The 25,245-nt window shown below is 39.1% G+C and overlaps 1 long non-coding RNA gene across 1 annotated transcript in view; it reads left to right on the top strand.

The window, feature by feature from the left end:
- LOC148373612 (uncharacterized) overlaps window positions 1-11,905 on the top strand; it is a 45,846-nt gene extending 33,941 nt beyond the window's left edge. Inside the window, exon 3 of the long non-coding RNA XR_015852773.1 lies at window positions 10,568-11,905. This is a non-coding gene — a long non-coding RNA (uncharacterized LOC148373612). The remainder of the gene's footprint in view (window positions 1-10,567) is intronic.
- The last annotated feature ends 13,340 nt before the right edge of the window (window positions 11,906-25,245 follow it).

Below are 25,245 nucleotides of genomic sequence, written 5' to 3'. Positions count from 1 at the left end.
ATACAAGATAATATTGCTGAAATATTAGTCTATATATTCGTGCAGTTTTAATCATTACAGTTAATTGGTAATACAAAGCAAGTTATAATTTCAGATTTTCCAATTCATATATTCTTTGTGGTTTGCTGACCCGCCACAGTTGTAATGCCTTCTCAAGGTCCAATCCATTATCATCCTCATAGCGTAACCAGGAATATAATTGAGTCCATTTTGGCAGAAAAGTCCTTGCTAGGAGTATTGTTTTGTTTGTTTTCTTTCGTCGAATCATTGGCTTCAACAGACGTGTTTTCCTTGCTTTCGCGATCATCCGAAGAATTTCTCCCCTGTTTTTTTGTGCCGGAATTATTGCCGTTGTTATTACTTTCTGCATTAAGTTTTGACTTATTACTGACACTGAAGAAATTACCAATTTTGTGTTGATTTTCACCTAATACTAACTTTTTTCGGAGCCATACTTAGCCTTCACCTTCCCTCGACGATAACCACCACAACAATGATGTAATCTCGAAACAACGAGATCTCGTTTGCCGAGATCGGCGTGCAGACGAAAACTTGAACCGCGAGACCAAAACAACAATGGCGGATCTGCCTGATGAAAAGTTTTTTTGTGTCAAAAAAGTTGCGTCCCGGGGACACACGTTGACTTTACACTTTGCGTACCCAGCAAAAATGATGCGTCTAGGACGCAGGGACGCGGGCAAACGAGAACACTGCATAGTACATGTATTTTCCTTACATTTTTGCTTCTTTGGTTTGACTCTCTTGGCATTTGTTCTGAAAAAAGTTTTTTTTTTTTTACTGATAACGGTTGCAATGTTTACAATAATGCCTAAAATATTTGTGCTGTGTTTATAGTAATAATATAACTGAAGGGGGGTGGGTTCACTTATTTAATGATCATGGCATTTCAAAGCAAAATTCTTTAGTTTTGGCTCAGTATCAATGGATATCACCCTGTAGTTACTTGGATTAAACATACAGTATGTTGATATTTGAAAAAGTACACTTAAAATACGCAACATTTTTCTACAAAAGAGGTAAGACTTTATTCCACTGTTGAGTACATGTTTCCACATAAATCCCTGCACACTTCGTAACAACTTTCAGTCTAACATCAAATCATTCAATAACATTCCAAATGCTTTCAAGCAAAATTCCTGAACCTAAATAAACGAAATGTTATCATTCATTCATTGACATCATCTAACCTCAAACAGCAGTTAAATATGCAGTCAGTAAGAGGAATAACAGATTTTTTTTTCGTTCAATGGCTTTGATGGATAAACAGTATCACGCTTGAATTTAAGGGTCAATATTAATCTTAAAATAAATGGAGTAACGTAACTACTAAGTCAGGGTTAAGTTTGCTAAAAGAATATGTGAGGTACAGTATGTTGCACTTATTCCTACACTTGTCAAGGACAGTTTTCTAAACCATTCTTCACTGTGAATAAATCGTTTGATTCAAGGTTATGATGCTTTTTTCTTCTTTTTTAAGAGGGAGTGTTGTCCCTAATTTAGCCTTGAGCGAGGTTCCTTATAGACGGAGCGGATGCTCGTCCTGACAGCTCCATCTGGACTCTCCGCATGGGCCTCAGATCACAGAGCGCACATCCGAGAATCCCTCCTGTTACATGTGAAAAAGAAAGAACCCGCTGCCCACTTGGCTCCGCCTTTTAACCGCCATTTTCCCACCTTTGATAGGGAAGCTTTATCGGCTGGGACCACGAGGGAGATTAATGTTTAACCCAGAGAACACTCCCAAGGAGATTTACTGTTTGATTCGCTTCTCTGTGAAATGTACACAATATGGGCTTGCTTCTGTGCGTGTGGCTGCTTTTGATTGAGATATGTGACGCTGCCACAGTTTTACGGTGGAACAGCTATTGCAGTGTCCTTGGGGGAGGTTGGCCGCCATCTCGCTCCGATTCACACCTACCTAGCTAGCGGCGTCTCCATCAATCAGACGCCGGCTCAAGCGTAAATCAGTCAGTGGAAGAGGCGACGGCAGCCGTCCGCTGACAAAACGGCAAGTGGTTCTAGTAAATCCAAGAGCCGGACCTTGATAAGATATCAGACCGTTGAAAGGAATATAATTTTAAATTGTTTTTATTGGCAATATTATATTAAATGTCTGAAAGATAAAATGTCTCTGTAGCTGCCGTGTTTGCCAGTTTCCGCAATGTCGTATTTGCATCGATTTATGTGGATCGTTAGCACGCTCTTGTGGTGAGATATGTAATATCTTTTAGATGTTAGGCTGATGTACTGGTATGCCTAAGGTACACATTCCTGTGACAAGATCAGGTGCCAAACTGGAGGGAGGTTGCTGAACTGCCACTTTTGTACCCTCTCCCTGTGACAAAGGGAAGGGTCCCTCGGCTGCTTCTGGTCCATGTTCTGGCAGCAGAAAGGTTCCAGTGCTGAAGACGAGAAGGCCACTCGGCCACTTTGGCCCCCTGTTCTGGCGGGGGAGGACAAGGACAATCGACTGCCTCTGTCTTCTGGCCTTGTTTCGGTGTGGACAGACGAGGAATTTCAGCCGTCCCCAGTTTTGGTGGAGAAGTTCTGTCTGCTTACAGCCTCCGTGATCATTTTTGTTCTGTTTTGTTTTCTGGGCTGCCTGTTATCCTGCCCTTGAGGTAGGGGTAATGTCAGGATCAGGCGCTAAAATATATGGAGGTTGCTGAACTGCACACACCTGAGCCCAATCTCCACAAACCTGACCTCAATGATAACCTAATTATAACATTTATATTGACTGGTCGGACATCATTGGTTTGATTTTTGTTTCTGGTTTGGATATTGTCATATTTGTTTTTTGTTCACCCCTTGTCAGTCCGTCAGCAAACCTCCGCACATACATAGCAAGCACTTTTTGACTCTGGCTCCCATCTGTCCCGTCCTGTCCTATTTCCTGCTCGTCTGCCCTGGCTTCCCGATTGTCTCCGGTTACCTGACTTGTCCTGATCTCCGACCACGCTCCGTTCTCCCATCCCGGCTGTCCAACTTGCTTCCGTCCTCCGACTACGCTCCGATCTCCCGTTCCGGCTGCCCAATTTGCTAACGTCCTCTGACCACGCTCCAATCTCCCGTCCCGGCAGCCTGACTTGCTTCCATCCTCCGACCACGTTCCGTTCTCAAGGGCTCACTGGTCTTCCTGCCCAGCGAGCACCGGATCGCTGTTGTTTGTTTCCCCGCCCCTGACTTCCTCGATTACCCAATAAAGCTTTGTTTGGGTCTACTGCCAGTTCTGGTTCTGACAGATGGGCAAGACTTTGGCCACCACTGCCAATGGGTGTTGTGGTTTAGGGTCGAAACACCTAATGATGTTGGTAACCACCTAATGAAATCAAATCCAGGACCCAAAGCTTAATTCACCAATGGTGAATATAGTATAGGCATCTTCGGATGTATCGTCAACAAAGTGGGTGATTCTTTTGACCATCAGTATGGCTACACTTGGCAATTTCTTGTGAACTGCATACTTTTCTATAAGCTGTAAGTAATCAATAAGTAATGCAATGGTTACTCACTAAGCTTTAGGGACAGTGACTTTAAAAAGAATAATATTGTTCGCTTAATGCAACAGGGTGTAGATGATTTTTGTCAATATCCTGAGTGCAAGTGTTATCACAGTTCAGTTATTCTAAAGCGTATAACACTTGTTCTAAATATGGAACAAATTATCAATAATTCATTTAGACACATTAAACTGGGCTCTTCTTTGACGCTTTGTGCTCAGCTAGTGAAACAACATTACTAATTAAAGTCAAATCAGGACAGCATTTTAGACAACTACTAATGCAGTGTAAATTGGCCATTACCGTTTAATCACATTTTTATCCATGGAGCATTTTCACGTATAATAAAAATACAACTCAAAGTGCTGTGCCGATAAAACTTCCAAGGTACAACAATATATCAAATACCGCCAGCATCCATCTAAATATGCCCTGTCCTACCCCTACCTCTCAATCTCACAGACACAACCTGAAGAGTAACGGTATGGAAAAAAAGACGAGAACAGGCCAATGTCAATATACAGTAATTTGTTGTACAAAAATTTCCACTTTGAACTGATCCAATTTCATACGTTTTGCAACAGTTTATTTCAATAATTGCTGAGATTTACAACCAATGAATAGGAACAAATTAATTTGGCTTTGAATAATAACACTTTTAAATTACTGTATTTATTCGAGTATAGTACCCCTAGTTTCGGAGTGAAAATCGGTATAACATTTTGTTACACTTTTCTCCCCTTAAAGTAAGCACAGTCGGTGACAAACATTGATTCGAGGCGGCCGTATAATAAGGTTTCCGGGACGGAGGAGCAAAAACGTAAAACGGGTTCAGAAAAGAGGTCAGCAACGGGAATCAGACGGAAAACAGGGCAGGATAAAGTCAGGAGTCAAAAGAGCTGGCCTTGCATATAGCTAAGGTTCGCAGACGGTCTGACGCTGGTAACCGGGAACCGGGGGGTTTAAAAAGTAGCAGGGAGCCATCAGCGCCCAGGGCTGTTGGCACCAACAGAGCTGACTCAGGTGCCCCGCATCAGTAATCATGAAAGTACAGGGCTTTTAAAACAAAGAATAACAGACTCACATTTTTTTATATAGGGTCATCACCATCCTAAACAAGTGCATACGACTGAAAAATATATACAGTATATATCCTGCCTACAGTATGTATAAAAAATAATGTATTTATATGTTTTTGTCGACCTATTTTGGCAATATGTTGCTGTTAAATGTCAGTCACTATTCTTCATTGCTCTGTGCCATATAAACTCGCATCAAAAGTACATTTACAACTATAAAAAGTCAGTATAAATGGTAGTTATTAGGTTGTAGGTCACCAGCTGCGAACGGTGGGCAGTACATGGGGATGGGGTGTGGCTACTACACGAACAACAAACCAACTCAATCAACGGGCAAACATTAGCACAAATTTTATTGTAAATGCCTGGTAAAACAAAAAAATGTCTTGGACATTGCCGAGAAAAGGAATCGAATGGCCCATTCTCAAGGTTTCTGTTTTCCCCGTGCTGAGGTTTTGAATTTTTCTTTGCCCGCATGTTGATTTGAGATCAGGGGATGGTGTCATCCTGTGCAGTCCTTCGAGACATCTTGTGATTAAGGTCTATACAAATAAATGTGACTTGCTTGAAAGGAATCGATTGGTTTGAAGACAAAAGACAAAAAATGTGCATGGAGTTTAGCGGCAAAGTGAAGTTTGTAAACATCTCAAAATTGCACAATCCAATGAATATGAAGTGTTTGCTTTTTCCACATGTCGGTGTATACGTTTTCTTTTCTTATCTCTTTTCATATGTGGCTGTTTTTAAGCAGATTTAGGGTGATTGGTTTCAATGGGATTTATGGTAATTTGTAACTAGATGGTTACTTTAACCCGCTACTTTTGGGGGTAATATGGAGGCAGGGGGTAACACAATTACTTTTTATTTAAGGTAACTAGTAACATATAACATATAAGTAACAAATTCATTTTTCTAGTAATGCGGCCAACACTGGTTGTTATCAAAGACAATGGAGACTCTTCTAATGTAAATTCTTCATGACAAATCTGGAAATGTCCCGAGCAGGGTTGGGGAAGGATTACTTTAACTGGATTACTTTCAATTACTTTTGGATTACTCCAATACCAAATATGCTAATAAAAGACAAAAGAAACTAAATATGAATAAAATGATGACTCACAACACGTGGTAAGCTTTCTCTCGTGGATTTGATCTCTTTGATCTCCAGCAAAACTAACATAAAATGCGACAGAAACAAAATAAAATAAAAATAAATCCAAACTGCTTGCCAACATCATTTTTGCCGTTTCATGTATTCCGTACTCCCCAAGCCGGCACAAAATTTAGTAATTTTATTCATATTTAGTTTCTTTTGTATTTTATTAGCATATTTTGTATTGGAGTAATCCAAAAGTTATTCAAAGTAATCCAGTTAAAGTAACCCTACCCAACCCTGGTCCCGAGTGTAGAACTTTGTGTACGAAAGCTCTTTTCGCGTCATGTTTTTCCTCAGTGACTCACAGTGCAAAGGAGAAGAGCAAAGATGGCAGCACGTGGCAGCAGCGGCGTTTTTTCCGAGCGTGACACCAACGTGCGTTTCAGCTCCACTGCCTTCCGTCCTGTGCGTGACCGCCACCGAGGAAAGGCTGGGGACAGCATCGCAGAAATAGTGAATGTAATTGTCAAGACTAAATTTAGGCACAAAGTGCTGTTGCATCAATCCCGATGAAGTCGTGAAGTATGAATCTGGCTAGGAGAATATGGCGCATAAAAGGGACGGTGGAATCTGCCTTATAAGCATCGTAGTCGCAGAATCACGGCCTACCTGTCAGCCTGAAACATCCTGTGGGACATTGTAAAGCTATTTCTAGCTTGTTAGCTACAAGGTGGACGGTTGCCATGGAGGCCAGGACGATGGCGGTAATTCTTCATCTGTCGACTGGCTCATCATGCTAACATGACTTGACAATTGTATATTTCGAGAGCCGAGTCTATTATTTTTGGGGAATAAAACTGACGAGTACATACATTACATACAGTAGCTGGGTGCAACATTCAGTAATAATTGATGAGATAAGCAGATTTCAAGGTCCTGTAACTTGGAAAATTCTAAACTTTTGTAACCAAACATTTTACCCGATTACACGGTATGAACAACAACTTTAAAAAAAAAAGAAAAAAAAAAAAAGCTCAATTAGATTTATTAATACAGATACAACATTAAGAAAATGATTAAATTCCTTCATAAGATCAATTAAATTTTTGGTAGCATAGCCATATTCATTCATCTCCGCTTGGATTCTTTTTTTTTTCATTCTGTTTTGTATGTTTCCATGCTATTTTACAATGCCACTCTTATGTATTTTACTCATTAATCACCTTAATTTCATTTATTGGCTTGCGGGAAGTTGTTTTGTTTTTTTAAAGAGCCCGTGTGTATCATTTGGCGACTAGTTGTCACTGTATCGTGTATTGTAACCAAAAAATACAAAGAATCAAAGTGATCAAACTGCAATCGTTTTCCTGTGATTTTCTTTTCTGTGATTTTCTTGCCAAGCTTTTCATGAGGGTTTTTTTTTTGTCGGCTCCTACTAGGTGAGGCTAATGTTATGTGAAATAAGTGTTTTTGAACAAATGTGGATTTAGTTCATGTATCTTTCCATTTGAATTAATAGTACAATTATTTAGTTATATAAATATAATGTTTTGTTTTTTTATCACTGGCAGGTGTGAAATAATGCCATTGTCCCCTTAAGGCTTGCAGTATTTAGAAAAATTGAATTATTCAGGTGAGTATCCAAGACCTGAGTTATGCATCCAGTTTCATGAAAAAGAGGAATCAAAGGTGTTGTATTAAAATCGGTAAGTAGTGGGGCCCTGTGAGTGATTGGTGACTGCTTTCAGAATAAAAATGATTTGTGTTCCAAATGACTACAGGAAAGTTACAATCATTTTATCATTTGAATTAGGTAGAAATTACATGTTTTTGAGGCAATTCACCATTCCTGACGGTGAGTCTCTATCCACCTCTTCAGGGACCACTACACATTTGAATCAGACAGTGTTGACCATAGTGTCTGCGTGGCATTATCTTCTAGGAGATGTACCCGAAAGTACCAATTCTGGGTAGTTTTTTAAGTGGACAATTCAAGTCTGTTTTGCTACACTGACACTTTCAAACAAGGTTTGTGCTGTTTCATTTCACTGTTGGCAGTCCTAGACAAGGGCACTGGTGTTGAACATTTTAATGAGGGTATGGCGTTTTTTTTTTCCCCATTCACCTTCCTCAAAGTGCAGTTTTTCAAAGTGTCCAAGCAATGTGTACGTGTGTCGCCACCAAAGTGTCTCCACTTGCATTGCTCTTTCATTGTCCACTTGTCCTGAAAATTGCACCAATCATATATATATATATATAAATATATATATATATATATGTATGTATGTGTGTACATGTGTATGTGTATGTGTGTGTGTGTGTTTACATAATAATATAATGACGTTGATACCTCAGAATAGTACCACTTTGATGTGTAAATAATATTAAACTCTAAAAACACCCAGCAAATTTGCCAGCAGACAGACACATAGCACTGCTCATAAACAAAAAAGACACTTTTGTTTTGGCACGGCAGGTTTGTACATCGGTCTGACATTTTAACGGTCATCACCTCATGAACTATGCATGAAGTCATAAACATAAATAAGCGCATGTCTGACAGGCGTTTAAATTTTATTTATTTTTTTCACTCTAGTTTGACCGTGAATCAAAGTGACTCCAAGTCCCTGTAAAGACACATACGAGGTTATTTACTCAAGAGTAACGTCTTGTGTCACTGACATTAGCAGTCAAGTAGAAGCTCAACTCCAAGGAAGATGTTTAACACGGGATTGTGCATAATTGTGCACCAGCCGCTTTATTGGTCCATCTCGACGTAAATTTGAAATTGATCCTTCCATGCTAAATCTTCCGTGTCCTCGTCTTAACACAGCCAGTTATGAATGATTTATTCATACTGCAAAGTTTACTTGATAGAAATAATACAAGACGCTACCAGAAATTTAGGCAAACAGTGCTAAGACCAAATATGTCAAGATCTGCGGCCCAATTGTGGCCTGTAAGAAAGTGTTTTATGGCCCTTCAGATTTTCTTGATTCATTATTGTATCATCCACCAGGAATTGTGAATTTTGTGGCTGTACTATATTTTATTTAGGGTCAATATATTTTAAAGTAAGATTAGACATGACACTTTAAAATAAACACTTAAAAACAATTTAATAGGGAAAATTAAGATAAAAATAAGAGTGTCATGATGGATAGGCAAAAATATTTACAAAGTTTGAACATAAAGACTGAGGCAATATCCAATATTTGATGCAATGTGTACAGGATAAGCAAACCAGAAAGAAAAGACCAATGTTTGTGTTGCTTTTGCCCAAAAAAGGCAAACACTGATTCACCTAAATACAAGATGGCATTTCTAACAGTTGGAAATGTAACATTTTGGTATTATAGTCTTTATTTCTATCAAATGGTTCATTGTTAACTCTTCTATAAAACAACAGCAAAGCATTTAAAAAAAGTGTTTGACTTTTAAAGTATATTTTGTATGTTTTTTTTTTTTTTAATTCAAAGTACCATTGTGCTAACTGCTGAATGTAAAGCTCACATTCTTTTATTTTTACAAGTTATTTTTAAATGGAGTAGCATGGCGGGTGTGTGGTTAGGGCTTACCCCATGGTGCAGCGGTCCAAGTATCAATTCCAGCTGCCGCAGCCTCCCCGTGCAGAGTTTGCATGTTCTTCCATTGCCTGCATGGGTTTCCTCCGGGCACTCCGGTTTCCTCTCAAATTCCAAAAACAGGCATGTCAGGTCAATTTGCTGGTCCAAATGTTCCCTAGGTTTGAATAAGCAAGTGAGTTGTCTGTCTCTGTGTTCCCTGCTACCGGCTGACTGAAAACCAGTTCAGGGTGTCCCCTGCCCACTGCCTGTATAGCAGGGATCCTTGTGGGAATAGACCGCGCAGAAAGCATATGGATGATTTTGAATATTCCTGCCAAAATGTTGTTTCCATGAAAGTACTGGCAAATCCAGCTTTGGATTTGTTATGTAGCTGTAGATGTTAATGTCAATTAAACATAACTTGAAATCAAGTGGTCAGGAAATATACAGTGGTATTTACTCTTTACTTTTACTATGTACTTAATTATCTTCAAATTTGTTTTGAACCCGAAAATGGTGGTAAAAGGTTTAAATCATAGATGCGCAGATAAGATCAAGTGAAAGTCAAACCAAAGGAAGTCCTACAACGGTATAATTCAAGAGTGCGTTCTTGTCCAAACATGGCTATTTCTGTTGTAGAATAAGAGTTAAAAGCAAAATCCACTTGTTCTTATCCATCTGCGAGGGCGGCCATTTTCAGAATTCTGTTGAGAGAAGCTGACATCACATTTGTTCATGCTCAGTTTTTGACCAACCATGGCTCTGCTTCAGAAAGCAGGAAAAGCATTAAAAATACCCCCTTTTTTTGAAAATCCCAAAGTTTTACTTCATATTTAAGTTGCTTTAAAAAACAACATTACTTTTAATACGTACTTTTTGGGAAGAAGGTCTCAGGGCTTGACACTGCGACCAATGTAAATGCAGAAAAATTGACTCTGCGAGCGAGTCAAAAATAACATCAAGTCACACAACACATTTGTACGGCGTTCCATTTGCAGCTTATTTGAAAAGACACCGTAAAATCTTTGACCAGCAAAAAGTTGTTTTCTCCCTTAATGCCTCTCACATGATGCCACCAACATAGGTGAAACTAAATGAAGAAAACAAAGTTGCATCAGTGGCACCAGTAGAAATATTAGTCCAGGTGGTGCAACATTATTCAAAAAAATAAACTGTAATTTTGACTTTTGACTTGTAAGTATAGACACAAACAAAGAACATTCATTGTATTCACATAGAAGTCAGATTATCACAACTTTATAACTTGAAGGTTTAATTTTTTTTTTTGTTCATGGTTCACAGATTTCTCCTGGGTCATCGGGGCAACACTGAGGAGCAACCCTGGACACTGCTGCCGGTTCCTGGCCTAAGTTTGAGCCGTTGCAAAGTTAGCACCTGGCATTTCGTACATAAATCAATTCTGCTGTCAAAACCTGGCTCACCATCCTCGCCTTGTCATACGATCAACCTGCAAAGTGACATGAAGAGTTAATATCTGCCGTGACGCCTACCTAATTTACCCAAACATGTGATGGATTTTCTCTGTCAAACACGCATGTAATGACATTGCATGAAATCAAATATTTATTTAAATATAACCCTAATGCATCACTTAGTGGAGCGAATACGGCATTTGTATGCAACAAAGTGCATCTCTGCCGTGATTTATTATGTAAATCAATGCAGCCGGCTTGCTTTCACGCTGGATATTCATAAAGAGCGGCTCACGGTGTCACTTTTGGTGTCAAATTAGCTCTCGCATGCCGGCCACATATACTCTAATTACCAGACCAGCGGTGGGAGCCGAAATTACGGTGCTAACCCCCCACTGCTAGATGACAGGCCCTCCTTTGGTCTAAAGTTGTGATTGATAGATTTGCAGGTTACGAGGAGCCGTCACTTGCCAAAGGCGTCAAGATGGGCCTGATCACCATCCTTTTGCCCTATTAGCGTCTGCTAAGACCTGTGTTGGGTGGGTTACTATAAGTAATTACCTGCTATTACTTCATCCATCAATTCCCTGCATCTCTTATCCCGAGTAAGGTCGGGCGGGGATGCTGGCGCCCATTCCAGACATCTTCGGGCAGTGGACAGGGACCTCCCTGAACTGGTTGCCAGCCAGTCACAGAGCACACAGAGACAGACAAGCATTCACACACCTATTCATACAATTTTCAGTCACCAATCAACCTGTCATCCATGTCTTTGAAATGTGGGAGAAAACCACCCAGGCACGGGAAACATGCAAACTCCGCACAGGGAGGTTTGGTAGCTGGATTTGAACCCTGGACTTCTGAGCAATGGCGCTGATGCTGTGCCGCCTACTATTATTTTATTTATAGCATAATTCTGTTACCCCCAGAATAACTGAAACCCAAAAGTAGCGTGTTACTCTGAAAGTGACTATTTAGTTACAAATTACTGAATTACTTAAAACCGAATACCTAAAACTGCTTGTAAAAAAGCCATAATAAAAGCAATAAAATGTGGCCTAAATTAATAAAAAGATGTAAGAAATCCTGTTGAAGCAGTGAAGCATACATATTTCTTGTGTAATCTTGAGAGCCTGCAAACCAACACTGAGCTGAGACACTCCATATCTATAGACTTCTAGCCAGTCACATATTTCCTCCTCCATTGCTGAGTACTGTTCAGGACCTCTTTTTTCAGGAATGGATTATTACAAAAAATAAATTCACAAAACATTTTACTGTAAATTCTGTGTTTTAATTTGCCACATGGTTTTCTGATGGTTTGTTGTTTGTGTAGAAGCCACGCCCTTTCCTCTGCCTTGCTCTGCCTATCATTCGCTACTGGTGACACACAACCAAACTTGTGCATTTAAGCTGACCCCCTGACTCCAGTATTTTATTTTATTGTTATAAATACAGCTTAGGTGCAATTCTACATGGGAGGGGGAATATCAGTAGGGAGAAATTATTTAACTATGTGCTTGAGACAGTTCCATATGAACATGCCAAGTCCACTCTGACAACGTGATTAGTGGTGTGATGCTGGCGTACTGGGGGTACATCAATCCGCCCTGAGCGAAGAGGGAACAGGTACCAATTAGATGGGGTTAAAATCTGTGATACAGTTTTAATGAGTAGCACCACATTGTCCCGATGTTTGAGTTATAATATTTTATATATAACATGTGCTCGTTACTCCTGTCACGGTTGCCCATGGCGCCCAATTAGCCACGCCCAATTGGCGCCAGCTGCTTCCCTACTATTTAAGCTCAGTACTCTCACTCACCCTTTGTCAGTCCATCAACGAACCTCTGCACCCACAAGACGTGTGTTTTGAATCCGTTCGGTTTCCTGCCTGTGTCCGGTAGCGTTGCCGTCTATTTTGTCCTGTTTAATATCGATCTCCAGTATAATTCCCGGCTATTTTGTTCTGTTGGATATCGATCTCCAGTATCTGGTGGCCTTCCCGTCTAGTTTGTCCTGTTTAATTTTTGATCTCCAGTGTCTGGTATAGTTTTCGTCTATCTTGTCCTGCTTGTTATCGGACTCCAGTCTCCAGTGCCTGATATCAATTCTGTCCGTCCCGTCCTGTCCGCTATCACCCCGTCTGTCCGATATCTGCTCGTGCAATTGGTATCGATCACGTCACCCCTTGCTTCCTGTCATTCCACGCCAGACTGCTGCCTTATGTCTTCCGCCCAACGATCCCCGAATCATAACCGTTTGGGTTAACGTGCGTGACTGCCCCATTTCCCGTAAAATAAAGCTTGTGTGAGAAACATCACGCATCTGGGTCCTCCTCCTGTTCTGGTTCTTGACAACTCTCAATACATGTTAAGACTAAATCAATTTAGCCTTTTATAAGCGTCCAAAGAACAGATTTGTAATCGCTTTTCTGACAAGGCAGTAGAAGATCACAGAAATATAATATTACATTATTTTACAGCTTACTTGTTTAAAACCACATAATGGAATAAATTGAAATGACTCATCATAATAAAAATTTCTTACCACTATTTGAAAGTTTCCAGGACATGTGAAAATGCTAACAAAGGAAAACAATGACAGAACTCTTTGCTCATTGATATTTATGAGTTTCCCAATCGTTCTGAAAAATGATTAACATGATTAGGGTCTAAGCATAAACCATTTCCCAATATGAATAAGGTCTGCCGCTGAGAGTTATCATATCAATTACCTATTTGATTAAGGAATATCCCTACCGCCTTTAATTGAAGTTGAAGATTTTAGTGACAGGCAATTTGGTTAACGATTTGACATTATTAGCAAATAACAATATAAAAAAAATACCAATTATAGTTATAAAAGGAATACAAATTATAATGTGAGAAAATGTGTTCATGTTTTCAATATTTAAAACATGGCTTGCCCTTTACAGTAATCTGAGCCAATAAGTAGCCTAATGGCACAAAGGTTGGTTGACCTGGAGAAAATGAAGAAGAATGAAGTATGAAACAACGTCTTCCAACCACACTTTTCGAAAAAGACAGTCCATTATTTTATCATGATGCATTAATTGTGAAATATTGTGAACAGAAAGTTATAGTAGTCAATTTTTCTGTGGCAAAAGTTATCTTACTTTATCTGAATGACCCTGTATATTATATTCAGAGATCTTTTTTTTTCTAGATACAATATGCATGTCTGAAGATAACTGTCGAAAACAAAAAAAAATCAGTTGTCTTAACTTTATGTACACTGTATTTTTGAAATAGGGCTAGAGCTAAAAAGCAATTTGGCTTTTACCCTTCCTTCACTGAAAACAATATTTAATTTACTTTAGCTTTGATTCAACTTAATTGATTAATGCAGTTAATATGTATGCAATTACTGTATCAATACTGTAGTTACAACCTAAAAATGCAACTTCTCTCAGGATAGTTTGCCGTGTGGATACTTAAGAGCTCCTCATTGGGTACGTTTACATGCAGGCAATGGTCAGAATTGGGATTATTGGACCGATCCGGATAAATCATTTATAAGCCTAGTGACAAGCAACAACCCAGTTATATGAATTCACTTGCTCTTTGGCTTTAAAAAAACAAAAACAAATGCACAGTGGTTAAACACTACAAGCGGTTACATCTTAGTGAAGGAAAAAATGTTGAGAAAAAAACCCTACCAATGATTGTTTTATAATCAAATCTTACATCACTGAAACATAATGCAATTTTGAGCCTCCGAAAAAACTACCAGCCCTCCAGTTAAGGCACACTTTTTATACAATTCATTCACTAGTCTGCCGCCCGTGAGAATGGCTTTTCTACCATTTGGCCCTCTGAGGTAAGATGAGTTTGACCCCCCTGACCTACACTATCAACACTATACAGACGATCCCCTACTTACGATCATTCGACATACGAAAAACGGTAGATATTAACATTTTTTTCGCGATGTTGAAAAATATCCGGACATTGCTGTGAGATTTTGTATTGTGTGCACCTTTATCAGAGTAGAGGACAGTACTGTGGTGCTTCTGTCCACCACGTGGCGCTGTGAGACGTCACCCAGCGAAGGGTGAATCCCTGAAAAAGAAATACGTCTTTTACTTCCTACTTCGTGTGTAAACATACTACGTGTACTGTATCTCTAGTGCGTTGAGAACTTTGACATTTTTATCGTTTGATATTTCGTACATCCATTCAATATGGTTGGTGTAAAGCTTAAATAAGAGGAGAGACGTTTCTTTTTAAATGAAGGTGGAATATGAAAGATTGATGCGGTTGAGAAAATGGTTGAATTGCTTTTTTTCGCCCACTTTCTACCACGGAGAAGGAAGTCGCCTAATTCTTGAAGCTTATCTTCTAAAGGTGAGTTAAACTTAACTTTATTTATCTTTATAAAGCATATTATTTTTTAGTGTGAAACAATACAGGTTACTTATACAAGCCTTAAACACACATGCAGTATATAAACCTGAAACATACAATATATAGCATTGAAGCAACTTACGGACAAATTCAACTCACGAACGATCGTTCGGAACCTGACTCGTTCGTCAGTAGGGCAGCGTTTGTATATGGTTACCATCAAATTGAAATGTCCTGGGGAAATCAACCAATTCACATGAGGCTTGTTTAGCCAGTAAGTTGAAGTTGGTGTATATCATTCATCTCTTCTACTCGTCCTCAGTTCTTAACGGCACCAATGGAGAAAAAATATATCCCAGGGAGAGAAACTGCACAAGCAAAGTGATGCACAATCGCAATTGGACTATTCGAATGCGTATACATGCAGGAGTAATCAGACAATGAAATGACTAACCAAGCATCTCTTTTGGACTACTCAAGGTCAGTAAGAGACCATAATCCGATTTTTGTGTACGCTTACAGTGCTTTACACAAACGGTATACTGTTATGCAAACGTGAGTGTGCGCAAGGCGCCAGGTACTTTGGAGTGCCTCATTGCATTGTGGGAAAGTTACATGATGATTGTTTAGGATACAATACTGAGGCTGGATGATTTATTTTCCAATGTAAGGAATTGTATTTTATTGAACAGATTGATTGATAGATTGATTAATCGAATTTAAGAGTTAGAATATTCGCTCAGAGATATTACACGCTAGTTATGATAAATTGTAGATTAAAACAATAGTGACAGTAGCTGTGATATTTAGAGAGTATTTAATAATCAGATGTTTCACTTTTGAACAAAAATGTAAAACTCTTGAGCTCCATGTGCAAAAAAGATTCGGAACAATAACCCAGTTTTCTTGTGTAGGACTGGATGGTTTGTTTTTCAGTATTGGTGCACCTCCGGAAGTTCTTTTCTATACACCGCAGCGCTGGTCGACTATATTGATCTGCGTTTACTGCCATAATTGCATTGCCGCCTATTTAATTTGCAGTTAAGCTTCCTCGTTAATTACTCTGCTTTCCAATTCGGTGGAGCTATTCATCTGGGACGGTATTAATAAGCCTTAAATCCGATGGACTGTTATGAACTATATTATAATTTTCGTGTACTTTTGCGTATTTATTTTATGTGGCCAGTGTCCATTACTTGAAATAAAATTGTATTCACATTTTTAAGTTGCAAGATTATAACGAAATGTGTACATATTATCAGTGGGGGAAATAAAAATCACACGACAAATGTGTCAACCTTCCAAAATTAAGCTGTTTCCTTTAAGTTGTTTGAAGGAATTGTATTTCTTTTCATGTTTTCTTCATTGTTTCATGTAATTAATCCATTTATAGACCAAAGGAACCAATCATAGGTGTTTAAATAACATTCTGCAAGAGGTTGCATCAGCTTTTTCAATAATGTTATGATTAATGTTGTTTGAGTTTTGATTATGTATTAACACTGTAATGAATGACATTTTTTCCTCAAAGAGATAAACCTAATGTTTAAACATGATATTCAGAATTTTTATTTTTTATAACAAAAAATTGTGTGTCGTATGGTTAGAAAAAAAAACCCAATGTAACACAGTAAGTGTGTTGTAATGGACCCGAATTTTTTATCAGGATATTCAGTAATGAAATAATTTCGACCATAATAATCTGACTTTGGCAAAACCTGATAGAATACTGCCATCTCTGTACCTTTATGTTGAAAAATAAAAACAAAGCTACAAAAAAAAAACTAACTCAAAAATATGGTTTTGTCGTAAACTCATGTTCGAAAAACAAAAGCGCACAGGCGTGAAACTCATCACGGGCTGAGATGTCTCACACTTGAAGGAGGAAGATTCAAGTTCCAAAAAATGAGCTTGGTTGCCATCCAAGCCTTGCCAAGCATCAAAACACCGGAATGTAATCACCTCCCTCCCAAAAAAGCCAATCTTCATCTGTTGCGAGGACTTCCTCTCAAACTCAATTTTGTTGGCAATCAATCTTCACTTGGCAGCTTGAGTCGGTCAAATGTGAAACCTCCAAAGAAGCATTTCAATTTATTTCCTCAAGTCTTTGGTGGCAGCCAGCATATGTTAGTTTTAACACCGGGCTAAACTATTATGAAACCCTGGGGTGAACGGACTGATACAGACGAATGATTTTTAGTTCCTCAGTTTTTAAAATGGACTGATCCTATACAGTGGAACCTCAGTTCTCGACCATAATCCGTTCCAAAACCCTGTTCGAAAACCGATTTGTTCGATCACAGAAATCGTTTTTCCCATTAAAAGTAATGTAAAATCGTTTTAATCTGTTCCAACACCCTGAATGTTTACCATGAACGTAAACTAACCCAGGCTAATCGTACGTTCGCGTTGGCGTAGTCTTCCGTATGAAAGATTACGCTAACATGAACGTGTACAAATAAAAAAATCTGGTCGTTTCCACGTCATTTAGCACCCGGGTCTCCACAAAAAGTAGTGAGCGGTTAAAGGATAAAGAAAAGAATTATGAATAGGATTTCTTACCTTTGTGGTGGTCTGCAGAAGCCATGCTCTATTCCCTCGAAAGAAGGGAAACTCGCACACCTTCTTCATATTTTGCTATTATTTCTTTCTTAAATGCAATAGTTGTACGCACTACCCTTCTTTTTTCATCGGTAGGAACTTTGCTGCTTGCACTGACCTTCTTCGGAGGCATAATTAGGGGCTAAAACACTCCGTTCACTGATATTAAAAGCGAAAGCGAAAAGAAGTGCGCGCCCACGTGATAACAGTTCTTCACGAGGAGTTGGGGCAATCTACACCCGTACGCCGCTCAGCATCGCCCTAGCGTACCGGCGTTTGAACTCCGATTTTTTGAACGAAAAGCGGAGCAAGAATTTCTCAAAATTTTGGGTCGAGAACCGATTTGTTCGAACTGAGAGGCGTTCGAAAACCGAGGATCCACTGTACTTGTCAACCTTAGCTGATTGTTCCCTTAATAATGATTGCAATTGACCTTATTCAGCCGCGATAAACCTCACAAACACAACGCAGCAGGGTTTTCCTGGTCTGTTCTGGTCTCCTGACAGCAGCACCTATTTACTTACAGCAAGACAGATTGTGTAGAACAAAAATTCAAGTCAAGTCAAGTCACATTTATTTATAAAGCCCTTAATCACAAAAAAGTCTCAAAGGACTGCAGATGATTATAATTACACAATTACCTGATCTTAAAACAACATGCAGGCAAGGAAAAACTCAGAACCTCAGCGTGAGGAAGAAAGAAACCTTGGGAAGGGGCCTCACAAGTGGTAATCCCCCTTCCAGGATGACCAGGGTGGAATAGATTTAGCATTGAGTTACAGTACACAAACATATTAAACATCAATAAAAGAGAGCCCTAGGTAACATGTTGTCCGGAAAGTGCATGACAGCAACGACGCCACAAGCCTGTAAACTAGTCCAGAAAGTCCATAAAAACAACGACGGCATGGATGCAGCTTCCTATCTCTGGCAGCTGGTCAATACATGCGTTGACATGCTTCAGGTCGGACGCTGGTCTGCTGACTCATCTCAAATCGTCCGTCTCCTTCTTATCACCACCAGCCAGGCAGTCGGAAAAAGACAGGACAATACAAAATATGAGGTGGGCATCAATCATACGCTTTTGAATACAAGTGTGCCTTAAGTCTAGATTTAAAAACTTCCACTGAGGTTGCAGATCTTATCTTCGGAGGCAAAGAATTACACAGCACCGGGGCCGGATGGAGAACGCTCTCAAGCCTGCAGACTTCTTGGCTCTCGGAGTCACAAGTAGACCAGCATTTTCCGAGCGGAGGCTCTGTGCAGGAACATAAGAGGGAATCAAATCAGAGAGATAAGAGGGCGCAAGTCCATGCAAACATTTGTATGTTAGTAAGAGAACCTTAAAGTCACATCTTAAGTGGACTGGGAGCCAGTGCAGGTTGGCCAATACAGGAGTAATATTCTCAAACTTTTTTGTCTTAGTCAAGAGTCTAGCTGCCGCATTCTGAACCAGCTGCAAACTTTTGATGCTAGACATCGGGAGGCCATAAAGCAATACATTACAGTAATCGAGCCGAGAAGTAATAAACGCATGAATTAAAACCTCTGCATCTGATTGGGACAACATCTCAAACGAATCTTCGCAACATTACGGAGGTGGAAAAAAGCTATTCTAGTAATATTTTTCACGTGTAACTGTAACGACAGATTAGGATCAAATATAACACCTAGATTTTTGACCGAGTCACGATGGGTGATATTACATTTGTCTAGGTTCAGGGCAGTGTTTTAAAACAACTCAAGGCAATGCGCTAGACCAATAATCAGCATTTCAGTTTTTTCTGGGTTAAGGCGCAAAAAATTAAGTGACATCCATCTTTGAATCTCAGTAAGGCAAGCATCCAGATTTTTACAACTTAACTGTCCAGTTGTCTCCAGTGGCACATACAGTTGAGTGTCGTTTGCATAGCAATGGAAACTAATATTATACTTGCGAATACTGTCACCAAGCGGACGCATATAAATACTAAAAAGAATGGGGCCAAGTACAGAGCCCTGTGGAACGCCTCAGGGGACATCAGAGTGTTTAGAGGTCGGATTGCAGTAGTTAACACATTACGTTCTTTGTGACAGGTAGGACCTAAACCACGTGAGTACAGTTCCTGAGATACCGATGTATTCCAGACGAACAAGTAATATGTTGTGGTAGAAAATATTAAAAGCAGCACTGAGATCGAGCAGCAGTAACATTGAAGGGGCACCGGAATCTATTGCTAAGAGGAGATCATTGGTTACTTTAGCCCGGGCTATCTCAGTAGAGTGATTTGCCCTAAATGCTGAACGGACAGTGTCAAAGAGGTTATTTTTTCGACACAAAGTCATTTATCTGCTGTGCAACGACCTTTTCGAGTAATTTTGCAAAAAAATGGCAGATTTGACACTAGCCTATAATTACCTAGGCTTTCTGGGCCAAGGTTAGGTCGCTTAAGTGTGAGTTTAATGACGGCAGACTTGAAGGCTACAGGAACAATACTCGAGGATAGCGATATATTAATAATAATTAAAACTGAAGGTCCTAAGATCCCAAACAGATCTTTCACAGCTAAAGCTGGAAATGGATCAAGCAGGCAAGTAGTTTGTTTGGCCCTACTGTCATGATTACCCAAGTGGAGCCACCTGGGGTAATCATGTGGCGCGCTGGAATGTGCTTCCTGATTGGTTAATGCTCCCTTTTTAAACGCGTTACGCGGAGAACTCTTGGTCGGAGGATTCTGTCAGGGAGGACCAGAACAGAGCAGGAGACCCCAGAGCGTTCGTACAGTTCAGGACTGAAGAGAAGATCGTAGCGTGGGACGAAAGCAGGTCGAATCGCAGGCAGGCAGGCAGAATCAGGTAAACAAGAAGGCACAGGTAATCGGGAGAGTCTTACGGGGTACAGAAGTAATCCTCAGACCCACAGGTCTCGCTGTAGCGAGCTTAAAAAGGGAACATAAACCAATCAGGGAGCGCATTCCCGCGCGTCAGATGATTACCCCAGGTGGCTCCACTTGGGTAATCATGACACCTACTGACTATCTGTGTAAGACTATCAAGGGACAAATCATTGAAACTGGACAACGTTTCTGAACAACCGCCGACACGGTCCTTACCTAACACCTTTGCATCTTTTAAGTAGGACAAGGTTGCAGAGCGTTTATTTAAGATTTCATTCCTGATGAGTTGAATCTTTTTATTGAAAAATACTATAAAATCATGAGCAGAATAAGTCAAACTATTTGGGTTAAGTTGCTGTCTGGTAAGTTTACAAATATATTTACTTTATTTACCAAATAAACAACGCAAACTATTCTTTCAGCATCTTTCTTAGTTCTTTCCTCACTTGCAATGAATTTATTTTTGCTTATTACATGTAATATCACAAAAATTATTCAGCGTATAGAAATTTGAAATGATTAAAACACGTATAAAATACGGGGAAAATTTGTTTACAGGTATTACTGATGTCTCCCAGCGAAAGAACAATTATTTTGGTATTCTATATTTTTAGATTTGACCTAAACAGTGCAAAACTATATTCTATAAATATATACAGTGTGGAGTTCACATTTTCATCCCGTGCCTGAGTGGCCTTTCATCAGTTACACCGGTGTCCTTCAACATTCTAAAACTATGCATCATGGCAGGTGATTGGGTGATTTAAGAATTTTGGATTTGGCACACTGTAGTTCCAATTCAAACTATCTAATTCTGTAATTGTGTTTGAAATTGTTAAATTATATTGTTAGAAAACAGCAATTAAAAATGCGTACATGGTTAGGATAAAGCAAACTATTTTAGGGGAAGAGAGTGTGATGTAAATAACAAATTTCAAAGGGGTAATTTCGGCTTGCAAAGTAAAACCCAGTTGTGTCAAATGACTAAACTTAGCGTTTTTTTCCAAAGAACGAAATGAAACTAGCATGAAATGACCTTTACTACTAAGACCACCTAAAGTATGGTGTCTAAGTGTAAAGAAAGGTGAATGAATTAACAAAACTTTTATTTCGAACATAACATGACAAAGGCAAAAACAAAAAAAAACAAAAATAAATAAAATAAAACACACAATGTTATCGTACATGTTCGAATGGGAGTAGGAAGAAGCATACCCTTATTAAATCCTACCCCGTTCACTTCATCAATAATTGTGTCTCACAGTTCGCTCTTCTGTCTATTTACTGTACATGTAAAAAACAACTCATTAATTAAAAATATTAATAGTATTTTTTCTTCTTTGTTGTTCCTTCCGTTATTTATGAGTGTGTCAAGTGTATATATTTTGTGTTGATGTAAGATGGTGGAATCAAACCTCTGTCAAAATTGGTGTGAGAAATCAAAAGTTTAAAAAAACAAAAAACAAAAAAAACAAAGTCATATTTACATTGGCTCTGTGGATACACAGTCTCTTCATTCTCATCATCATCACCATCTTCACTACTTCCATCACTTTTTTGCCATCATTGCTTTTTCCATACATTTCTAACTTATTGTATAATCAGAGAATCTATTATGATAACATAGTTTCTTCGGTGCTCATGGGAAAACTGAATTGCTATGTGGTGTGCGGCATACAAGCATCTTTGGGCCTGCTACCTCAGGGGTCCGCCCCCAGGCAGCTGGACCACCATTCTTAAGTGTCCTGATCCTTGCATTATACAGACAAGGTACGGGATCTTGAGCCAGATGCCTCCATCATCAAGCTTCCACTTGTCTTCCCTAACTCTTAGGTGTGAAGTTATGTCTGTTTTTGTTCTTTTTAAGATGCATATCCATGTGATTTTATCACCATTGCTTTTGTTTTTGTTTGTTTTTCACCATCCTCACCAACATATTAATTCACCTCATAGTTGGTGCTTGTAAATTAAAAGCGCTATTAATAATGGTATCAAAATCATTACAGATGTTTGGAGCAGGGAGAAAGCCAAGGAATGCAAATTATTCTAAATCTTGAGTAAACCTAGCTGGATATGGAATGGTCATCTGAGGAGTTGGTCATTTAACTTGCTGGCAAAGAAGGCTTTTTACTAGATTACTTACTAGATGTGGACCGGTGTGTTGACTGTGTTGTTGCAGGTGAAAGTCACACACAAAGGCTCTCACAATCTATACACAGCCCCAATCAAACGAGTCAAATTTCAAATAAAATCAAATGTGATATGTAAAGCACGTTTCAGCCAATGACCGCCACACCAGTGCTGTAAAAACACATTCAGTGCACACTTAAAAAGACTCCCCCTCCTTCACACAGGCAACAAAAACAAAATGCATGATAAATCAAATAAAATGATAAAATTAAAGAAACTTATGGCAAGGCACAGAATAACCAAGTGAGGAAAGGGACCTGAGGGAGACCAAACCACACTGATAGGGATGGCAGCAGATCACCTCAGGAAAGGATAGAAAAGTGCACTCAATCACATAGGAAAGCCCAAGCTCAAGCTCAGATGAGGTTCAAGTACACGGTAGATATTGGCTTCAGGGTAATATCGTATCCGGACATTTACTGTATAGGTATATATGTATATATATATATATATATATATATATATATATATATATATATACATACTGCATGTATAATTTTTGAAACAACTGTGTTTTTAAATGTTTTTTTTCTAAGGCCCAAATTCCTTTCCAAGAAGGAAATACGAACTTAAAAAGGTAATTTTGATGTTGAATGATCCGTTGTTGTTCAAAGACCATCTGACCAGGTGTCTGAAGTGGTTGATGGTCTCTGATTTTCTCTTCCGGGACGGATGAGCTTCATAAAAGATTAGCGGTCTAAGATGCTTATCAGACTGTATGTTAATAATTCATTTGTAGCCTGTGGATGGTGTATAATTGATCAGCCCCTCTCAGAACCTTTGCTTATAAATATTTCAGGGGTCACTGAGAAAGATAGGAGCTTGTCCACCACTCACAGACAGCTCCCCCTCAACCCCAACATTGGCCTTCCATGCAGCAAAACACACTATCTTGGCACAGGTAGAAATTGTGCAGTAATCTTATTTTATTCAGAGAATGACGCATGAGGATGATATGGCTCATTTATGGATGGTTTGAAGACCTCACTGGGAATTTATTTGGTGGGAAGATGGTGATATGCATTGTTAACTAGTATACCTGGAGGATGCTGATACAATACAAAGTGTGATCAAGGAAACCTGCCTGTTAGGTGATCCACATGGTTAGCACAAGCTACATGAAGGTTTAAGTAAATAATCAATGACGTGATAATGTTTTGCAATATGAATATGTTATGATAGTTGTGGAGAAGTGTAAAGTTATCCTTGGAAATTATAATTAAATTAAATTGTCTTAATCATTATTGACAACAACATCGTAAGCATTGTATGCAACAAGATTAGACATTGCATTCGAGGATAAATATTTAATAAAAAATTTAATGGGACAAAAAATGATGAAAGACTATCAGGATAAAAGGCAGAAAAACATATTTAATACGCAGTGCTAAGACCCTGGCCTAAGTTCTAATTATAGAGCATTGTTTGCAAATGAAAAGCGAATAGTGAAACGTAATAATAGTGCAATAAAAAAGTGCATCAACATTAGCAAAACAAAATTCTCATTATATGTCAAAAGGTAAATAGTTTTACAGTTTCGTGCAATAATAATTTTGTGTGCTCGTTTAGGGTGGTAATGAGCCTGAGTTTGTCCTTGTTTGTCCTTGTTTGTGGTAACTGTAGCGCCTACCAAAGGGCAACAGGTCAAAGTGAATCAGAAATAACTTAAAACAGCTACTTTGTAACGATTTCCGGATTGTAATCCTACACATTTAACGTGACTACTATGTTTAAATTGGGGCTGCAGCAGGAGGTTGAGTTATATTGTGATGCTGCCCCTTTAAAAAGGGCGGAGCTTGCGCTACGCTACGCTCCAAGTTAGAGCCTCCAACACGGGGGAGAGAACAAGGGAGCGAAGTAGAGATTCACTAAAGTAGTTAAAATGTAATATTTATTTTAAATATTTTCAAAACGTTGGAAAACCTTAAAAAGTTTTATGTCATGTTTGTCCTCTTACAGGAATTACAGTGGAACCTCGGTTTTCGAACGCCTCTCAGTTTGAACAAATCGGTTCTCGACCAAAAATTTTGAGAAATTCTTGCTTCGCTTTTCGTTCAAAAAAATCGGAGTTCAAACGCCGGTACGCTAGGGGCGATGCTGAGCGGCGTACGGGTGTAGATTGCCCCCACCCCTCGTGAAGAACTGTTATGACGTGCGCGCGTACTTCTTTTTGCTTCCGCTTTACATATCGGTGAACGGAGTGTTTTAGTCCCTAATTATGCCTCCGAAGAAGGTCGGTGCAAGCAGCAAAGTTGCTACAGGTGAAAAAAGAAGGGTAGTGCGTACAACTATTGCATTTAAGAAAGAAATAATAGCAAAATATGAAGAAGGTGTGCGAGTTTCCCTTCTTTCGAGGGAATAGAGCATGGCTTCTGCAGACCACCCCAAGGTAAGAAATCCTATTCATAATTATTTTCTTTATCCTTTAACCGCTCACCACTTTTTGTGGAGACCCGGGTGCTAAATGACGTGTAAACGACCTGATTTTTTTAGTTGTACACGTTCATGTT

This window comes from Urocampus carinirostris, chromosome 1 (genome assembly GCF_059441175.1).
Source record: "Urocampus carinirostris isolate Australia breed hairy pipefish chromosome 1, RoL_Ucar_1.0, whole genome shotgun sequence".
NCBI classification, from domain to species: Eukaryota; Metazoa; Chordata; class Actinopteri; order Syngnathiformes; family Syngnathidae; genus Urocampus; species Urocampus carinirostris.
This window is presented reverse-complemented; position numbering and strand designations above follow the sequence as displayed.